Source organism: Lissotriton helveticus, chromosome 4_1, assembly GCF_964261635.1.
Source record: "Lissotriton helveticus chromosome 4_1, aLisHel1.1, whole genome shotgun sequence".
NCBI classification, from domain to species: Eukaryota; Metazoa; Chordata; class Amphibia; order Caudata; family Salamandridae; genus Lissotriton; species Lissotriton helveticus.
The window spans coordinates 2,126,690,915-2,126,699,964 of NC_136063.1; the positions used below are offsets into that span (position 1 = coordinate 2,126,690,915).

The 9,050-nt window shown below is 46.7% G+C and overlaps 1 protein-coding gene across 3 annotated transcripts in view; it reads right to left on the reverse strand.

Moving 5' to 3' along the window:
- LOC144829566 (copper-transporting ATPase 1-like) overlaps window positions 1-4,309 on the reverse strand; it is a 405,691-nt gene extending 401,382 nt beyond the window's left edge. For 2 of the 3 annotated variants that reach the window (XM_078688827.1, XM_078688826.1), the window contains exon 1: window positions 4,009-4,280. The gene's annotated coding sequence lies outside the window, so the exon portion shown is untranslated. Of the gene's footprint in view, window positions 1-4,008 lie in introns of all 3 variants that reach the window. The other variant, XM_078688825.1, reaches the window with a different exon arrangement.
- Window positions 4,310-9,050: the final 4,741 nt, after the last annotated feature.

The window sequence follows — 9,050 nt, forward strand, 5'->3', positions numbered from 1 at the left end:
TCTTTCCGTATTTCCATTGTTCCTCTTGCCCTGAAGCACATCTTAACTTTCTATTCTTTACTACCACTCAATGACCTTCCACCTCTGTGATTTTCGCTGCCATCCCCCACTGACCTCCCTCCTCTCCTGATATATGCTTCCACACCAATGCAATCTCCTCCTCTTTCATATTTACTGCCATCCCTCCCGAACCACTTGCTTTTGTCATCTGAACACTCAGTTTCTCCGTCTGCCTCTCCCCATTCTTCTCTCCTTTGCTTCCATCCTTCTGTTTGCCCCTCCTGCTACTCTCCACAGCTTTACTTGTGAGTACATCCCAGGATTCTCTCGTTCGGTTCTCACCTTCATGTATTTGTACACCACACCCTGTACTCTCCAATCTGAAGTTTCACTCCACACACCCTTGTTTCGCTCTTCTTCTCTCTCTGCCTATGCTCTGAAAGCACTCTAAAGTAAGTAAACGGCAACACATAGTATATGGAACTCCACCTATAAATAAAGTAGATATACTAGCGAGCCACTTAGACCCTATTTCAATTTGATTTTCTGATCTATAAACGCCTTTTACAACCCAAAAAGTATGTGTGTTTCAAGGTTGTGTTAAATTATTAAATTTTCATACCCTAAGGTGCAGCTATTATCAGCAATTCTCTTGTGCAAACAAAAGGATTAAAACAATCTTATGAAACTCCTTTAGGAAGGTGTTTACTGAACAATTCTCATATTTCATATCATTGAAGAAATAGTTAAGACATTATGATTTACTATTTAGGGCCCCATGAGCTCTGCACGTGAAGGAAGGGCCATTTGAAGACACACAGTTATCAAAGCGGCACCATTGCCCGGCATAATCTGCCTTACCCGTGACTCTGTAGACCGGATATGAAATTTGTCACTTTAATAATAATTAATTAGACCTATTAAGTTCAGTTAGGAGTGGTACATGGGGTCATTGTCTCTGGTCCGGAGGAAAAACATTAGGGGTTAGGCTTGAAACATGTAGACCAGGAGATAAACACCCATCATAGTGGGAGTCTCCATTCGCCCCTTTTTAACAGTACCAGTTAAGGGACTTAATAAAAATTTGACATCACATAGCGAGGTACTTTTTAGTAAAACGCACTTACTTGACCCTCCCACTCTCATCCCCTCATAGTCAACACCCTGAAAGTGCTTCCACGTCACCGTCGGTTGTAGCATGCCCCGTCCCGCAGCATGGCGGGAAGAACCAGATGATGAAGCATGCCACCATGGGTCACTTTGGTAGATGAGGGTTATTTTAAGAAAACTAATTGTTTTCTCTAAATCATCAATTATACCATCAATAGGATGGTCACTCTAATCACAAGTGGACATCAGCAATCAAAGACCATACATAGAGGCAACATACTAAATCAGCAGGAGAGGTAGAGGCCAAGATGATTTCATTTTATACCAATGTGCTTACAATGATTTTCAAGACATTGTGTATAATATTACAAGCCTGACCAGAAACAGCAGCAAGGGCAGCAAAATGTGAATGACCAAAACAGGCACAGAGGTGCATAAACATGGAATTCAACATGTTCTGGCAACTGATTAAGTGGAAAGACGATAACATTGGTATTATGTCTATATTCTGTGCACGTACTTCAGCACTTCATTTGACTTATACCAATAAAGTAGGCATGCACGCACATGTGGAGGACTACTGGAATTATGTGATTCTGCAGCCGCTGCTTTTTCACATACTTATGCATTTGCCGCATCTGCTACATAATCCTTCATCTGCTGCGTAATCTGCAAATTTTAACCAAATAAAAATATTTCCAGCCCAAATGAATCAAAAGTTACTAAAAATGCAGCGCAATGTGTTCACGTGAAGTGGAAGCCCTTCCAAAAGGTTAACTACTCATCTTTTAGTTGCCTAGTTCTTTATTTGGTTGTTAAACTGGTACTAATAAGGTGAAATATTTGGCCAGGCAGTAGTCACTTGTGTAAATATTATAAAATAATGATAAAGTAATACTATATTAAAAATTTGCTGCATTATGCCGCATAATTTGCCTTTCTTTGTCTCATAATTTAGTGAACCCTGTGACATCATTTGTTTCTCCCTGCCGCATAATACCAGTGGCCGGTATGTATATATAAGTTATTTGGGTAGCTCAAACACCCACCCTCAAGGCAGCAGAAAACAACACAGGGTCCACGGCATAGATGCAATCAATGTGTGACTGGAGAGATATATGGTTTTTAAGACTGAAAGTGGGCCATTACCACGATCAGATGGAAGTATATTTTACCCTGTATTGTATGGTTTTGACAATCTCTTTGCTGGCTATAGACACATTTTACAGTCAAATAAGCGTTACTCTGAGACAACCACTCACTGTAGCAATGCGTCTAGTAAGTGCCACTGTCTGCGTTCCCTGGAGATCTGCAACTAAGTACACAAGCTCCGAACACCAAGGCACGTTCACCGACAGCTACGTGTTCGCTCGCACGCCCTGTGCCACGAGAGAAATCAGTGCACTCAAAGCATGACATTTAAACAAGCACACACTGAACAAAAAGCAGAGGTGCGTGTATGCCAAGCATTGCTTTCTCTATTTCTGAAGTATTTCTTCACGTGGAAAATAATTCATGTAAAGGGAAAAAGCAAACGCTTGCATTACTTCATCTGCACGTTGTGGGAAACGGACTGCCGTAGAGACTTGTGTCGAATTTTAAAGAAATGCTGTTTTATATATTCTGAGGAGACTTTATCATATTTGTATGTTGCACGATTTAAATATTGTCATGGCTTGGCTCGTGCAGGGGCTCTTAGAGCCAAGCCAGGCCTGTGGTAGGCTGTGGTTCGCCTGTCCAGGTTAAGTTGTTGGGTCCCCCACCTCCATGGTCAAAAACCACAGCATACACTGTGCTGGTCGCTAAAAAGGCAGGACTGCCTCCAGATGTTATACGTGCCTACTGGGCACTTGACAGCTATAGCCTTCACCGTCTTTACTAATGATAGAGGTTTCAAAATTGCTATTCGTGCATAGTAACCCCGTGCGATTGAGTCACACATCAATTTCACAAAAACAGTTGTGTACCAGGAACATCTCCCAGTAAATACTGGCTGAGCAAAAGCACGATTTACGACTTTTCGGCATATATAAAACTCAGATGGGAGCTGCCAAAAACAGCTTTGCAGCTAGTGTCACCCTTCATACCATCCCTCCACAAATGTCTGTCCCCATGGTACTTAAAATATTTGCATTGTTTGCTCCTTTTCACGGGGTCCACGTACCACAGATCTTCCTCTGTCAATCGCTCGTTTTACACATGGCACATTCCAAACGCCCCCTCCCCCCTTCCCATGGGTCATCAGTTGCCAGACCTCCTTTACTATGGGAACCGGTTTCCTTTCTGAGTGATCCCCATTTCCCTGGCAACCATTTACCATGCCACGTATCTGAGACTCTTCTTTCTGATCCCAAAGGATCACCAGTCCCCATAACATCCCCGCTATTATGGATTTCCTTTCTCGGGTCCCACACCTTGCCTAGCAACCCTTTAACATGCCAACCCATCCCCTACTGAACTATCTCTTCTAGGCACTTCTAGGCACCTCCTGCCAGAGACCCACTTCCGGCCTAACTTGGACACCCCTTTGCCAGACTCCCAGTCCTTTTATCAAGGGCCCTCACGTTCCCTGAACACTCTTTCCTTTGTCCACTCATCCGCAGGGAATCCCAACTCAGGCTGGGGACTGTACGATACCACCACTTTCCACATGGCCTGTTCCAAGCCACCCCTACTCAAGAAGTATCAAAGACACCCCCTTTCTAAGACAACACAAATTCAAGTGCCCACGTCATACTTTCCCTTTCAAAGGTACCACTTTTTGAAGATCACCACTCCCCAAAGACTCCAATCACCCCTATTCTGATCCCCCTTTTTCCGGGGATCCTCTCCTGGGGATCCTCTCCTACCCCCACTCCCAGCGCCCCCTTCTCCCCTTCCTGACAGCTGGGCCCTCACCTTCATAGGCTGGCAGGGGGTGTCTGCTTCTCACTTCAGGAGTCAGTCCCCGGTTCTCCTTCCCAAGCCCGGGGAGCTTGGTGTCTGTCGCCTCCTCTTCCAGCTGGTGCTGCCCCTGCCCGCCTTCACCTCCTCCCCTCGCTCGCGATGTGAGTCTCCAGCGAGGGGACACCGCCGCGCACCCCCCGGCTCCGGAGGTGGTACTGGCCGCGGAGTCAGGCAGCGTCGGGCAGTGACAGGTACCGAAGCTGTCCCAGTAACCGAGGAAGTGGAGGGCTCGGAGTCACCGGTCCTGCGGGTCACGTGACCAGGAAGGGGCGTCCTCAAACGCCACCAGTCCACGCCTGCAAGGAACGGTGGCAGCCTTCCCAGGCAGCTGGCACGCCTAGAACGTCACTACACAACACTGGCATGTGGGCATGTGGTTCTCATCAGTTAATGTGCTCGGTATCAAGCCGGCTTCCTACACTTAGATGTGAAAATAATGAGAATATAGCTGTTGTCTTTTCAAGCAACATTCGGGCCTTATCTCTAGGATTCTTTTGGGACGATAAGTAGTTGAAGTATCGGTGTACATGCACAATTGCCACCATTGCCTCATGTAACGTGACGTTTGTTCTTGTGTTTTGAGTGTCTAGTATATTACCTCTACTTGTACTTAGCACGCTTTTGTAACATGCACACATGTCACGTTTTCCTCCTGTAACGTATCGTTTGCTACCTCTTGTATTTTGTTTGCTCTTGATACATGCACAATTGTCACTATTGCCTCATGTAAAGTAACGTTTGCTTTTGTAACATATTCACTTGTCATTTTCTCCTCATGTATCATTACTGTTCCTATTGTGAAGCGATCTGACACCTTCGGTAGAGTCTGCGCTATATAAAAACGCATAAAATAAAATAGATAACTTACCTCTCATGTTAGGCGAGCATGGTTAGGTGCCTTAAAATTGCGATTTTGAAATAAGGGTACCAATCTCACATAGGAAACACAGCAGAAAAAAAATTGGCTGTCTTTTTACCAGTGCTTAATTTGAGCCGGTAGTTTCCGGTGCTCGACACCGGCACTTATGGCAGTCTGCACATGATGGTATTGCCAGTCGAATTTATACATAAGGACAACAGCTGTTTATTAATTCAATATACAATAAGAAATGGCTAATACCTACCATTGTGGCCATTTTTATAGCTTTGGAGGCCTGGAATTGTCACACTTTTGAGAGTGTAATGATTAGTATTGTGTTGGTGCTCGGTAGGGTTAACTCCAATGCTCCTTTAATGTTCGAACAGAAAGAGGCGGAGAAGGGCATTTCAGGGCTTACAAGCAATAAAGCCCCAGGTCCGGATGTTATTCTACCAGACCTCTTTAAAGCAAATTCACTCCTGTGGGCCCCAGTTCTCATGGCGGTGCTTAATGCGGCAACCAGGACCGGCTGCCCGGATTCTTGAGGCACCTCGACGATCGTGCTGGTCTTCAAGAAGGGGGACCGCAATCGTACTTTGTGTTATCGCCCGATCTCCCTTCTTGATTCCGTGGTTAAGGTTGTGTGTGGGGTGTTACTGGGAAGATTATCCTCCTCGGCGGCAGAGAAAAGGATCATATCTGAAATACTGTATGGGTTCCGACCAGGGCGGTCCACCATGGCCCAGTGCCTTAACCTATATATGATCCTGGGGAAGTACACAATCGCCCGCCAAGGTACAATCTACATGGCCTTCATGGATCTTTCCTCTGCTTTCGATTGTGTTAATCGGGGGAAATTGTGGCAATCCATGAGGGCTATGGGGGTGGAGGCTAATTTGGTTGACTTCCTGGAGGATCTACATAGGGACACCAGGGGGAGGATTGGCGATTCTCTATAAAACCTCTTCTGTTTGTCGCATAAAAGTCCTTTCTGAGCCATCTGACACCTTTCAGGCTATGCACTTTTTTATTTCTTCCTCTCCTTCGGTATCTTTCACTGGCCTTCTTATCTATAGACCTCCTGATCCCAGATCCAATTTTAGCCATGATCTTTTTAGAATCCTGGAACCTTACTTTGGTAAACCCCATTTTACCATTCTAGGGGATTTAAATTTCCATCTAGATGACCTGAGCTCGAAAGACACTCTCTCTTTGACGGACCCTCTCACCGCATGTGGTCTTCTTCAGTTGGTGAACAGTCCAACTCATTTGGCAGGGCATATCTTGGACGGGGTGTTTTCCAACGACCCTAGGCTTTCCTCGGGCCCCCCCCGTACCATTGGTTTGGTCAGATCCTTTGGCCGTACCCTTAGAACTGACATCTTCTCCTGGGCCGCTGCCCATCCTGGGTTCCGCCAATAGAATTCCCAAGAGATGCTATAGGAATATTACAAACAAATCCCTTGCTCCCCTTATGGGATCTGTTGCCCGTTTAGCTACTAGAGATGCTGGTGCAGCTGCACAGGAGCTCGATAATTCCATCTCTAGAGCAGTTGATGTGCTAGCCCCAGCTTCTCTCCGCTACTCAGCAAGGGTTAAACCCTCTGCCCCCTGGTTCACAGAGTCTCTGAGGCTCCTGAGGCAGAGCTGTAGGAGGCAGGAGAGAAAATGGCGGAAAACCTGGAAGCCCACTGAAAGAGATTCTCACAAGCGGCTGCTGGGAGAGTATAAGGATAGGATCATCAGGGAAAAACAGGAGTTCTTTTCCAAGCGTACGATGTCCCTTACTTCATCTAGGGAACTTTTTAGATTGTCGACTCTTTGTGCTCCTTACAAGAACCTGACCCGGTCGTAGGCTCGCAAGTGCTTTGCGACAGGATTTCAGAGTTTTTTCACACCAAAATTGTGGATATTTATCTTACGCTAGAAGCACAAAGAAGGACTCTAGTTGTCAATTCCAGTCTGATCCACGCTAGCCCAGAGCCCTGGACCAGAGATTCGTCTAAGATCTTTACTGTTTTTCCGCCTCTTACCATTGGAGATCTTGATTCTCTGCTGAATAAAACTAAATCAGGCTCTCCGTTGGACCCCTATCCTTTAAAAGTTTTGAAGGAATGCAGGGATACCCTGTTACCGCCACTATTGGAGGTGATGAATGGCGCTATACTACAGGGTACTTTTCCGGCAGCCTGGAAAAAGGCGATAGTTAAGCCCCTACTTAAAAAGCCCACCCTGGACCCAAAAACTCTCAAAAACTTTAGACCTATCTCCTTGTTGCCAGCCCCTGCCAAAATGCTAGAATCTCACCTCAACTTACATCTCACTGCTTTCCTGGACTCCTCTGGGTTCCTGGACCAGTCCCAACATGGGTTCAGGAAATCCCACAGTACGGAATCAGCACTTACTGTGGTGATGAATAATATTCGAACTAAGGTTGACCAAGGACAGACCACCCTGCTAGTCTTACTTGATCTGACGGCAGCCTTTGATACCCTGTCTCCCTCGACTTTAACAGCTCGTCTGAGGGAGATAGGGGTGCAGGGCCCAGCGCTTAGCCTTCTGTCTTCCTTTTTAGAACTAAGAGAGCAGAGGGTCAAGCTTGGAGAGTTCCTCTCCCCTGCCAAACCGTTGCAATGTGGGGTTCCGCAAGGGTCGGCGTTGAGTCCGACCCTGTTCAACATCTATGTGGTCCCACTTGCTAGGTTAGTAAAATCGCAGGGGATGGAGGTGGTGTCATACGCAGATGATACACAGATCATGGTGTCGCTGGCCCATTTGGTCAGTACCTCCGCGTTCAGCTTCAGGAACTGCATGCAAGCAGTTTCTGAATGGATGATTCAAAATTCCTTGAAGCTGAATGGTGATAAAACTGAGGTGCTGGTCTTTGGTAAGGACCAGGATATCTGGCCCAGTGAGTGGTGGCCCCCTTCGCTGGGAGCCTGTCCGATCCCATCGCACTCAGCCAGGAATCTTGGCGTTATCTTTGACACCTCGCTGACTATGAACCTCCAGGTAAATAGAACCGTGGCCACCTGCTGGGGAGTCATTAGGATTCTTAGGAGAATCGTTCATTATCTCTCCCCTCAGGCTCGTAAGCAGACCGTGGTCGCGCTGGTGTCCTCCCGGCTGGATTACTGCAACGCACTGTATGCAGATATCAATAAGGGCCTTATTCAACGCCTTCAGAGTGTGCAGAATGCGGCGGCTAGATTTGTTCTGGACGTCCCCAATTCTTTCTCTGCCACACTAGCCAGGAAAAACCTCCATTGGCTTCCGATCCAGATCAGAATTTCGTTTAAAATTCTATGCCTGGTTTTTGGAGCACTATTGGCAGGACCCTCGGATGCCTTAGGCTCCCTGCTAACTTGCTATATCCCCAGCAGGAGCCTTCGTTTCTCCAATATGAATCTTCTGTGCACCCCTCGTATCAATAAAGTCAGATGGGGAGGAAGGGCCTTTGCTACTGTGGCCCCCCGACTGTGGAATTCCCTCCCCGCTGAGATTAAGACGCAACCCTCGTTGTCCCTTTTTAGAAAGGCGCTAAAAACGTGGTGTTTTATCAAGGCCTACCAGTAAGCTTGCTCCGGGGATCTCACAAGCATTTGGATTAGGCGCCTTGACGCCCATTGGGCTAAGTAGCGCGATATAAATCGGGTTTCATTCATTCATTCATCTTCGAGTATCCAGGGATTTTAAAATAGAGAGGGGGTTAAGCAGGGTTCCATCCTGCCCCCTTCCTATTTAACTTATACATCAACGACCTGGAAAAAACTCTGGTAAATACAGGGGCCGATTTCCCCTTACGTGGGGCGACGAAGTCTGCCCGTCCTGCAAAACGCGGACGACGCGGTCCTGGTCGCCAGGACGGCAAGGGGACTACAGATCCTACTTGATACATTCCGGAGTTTTATGGAAGACCATGACCTTGCAGTCAACAACTCTAAATCCTATATAATGCAGGTCGGATTCACCTGAAGAAACAGTACCCTTTTAAAGTGGGTAATGAGAATGTTCCAGTGACCATGTTATTCTCTTACCTGGGTATCTTGGTAGATGACCGGTTAAGCTGGGGGCCCCTGATTAAGAGGAAAAAAGGGGAGGTAACAAGGGCGAATGCCATGACTTGAGGCCGGAC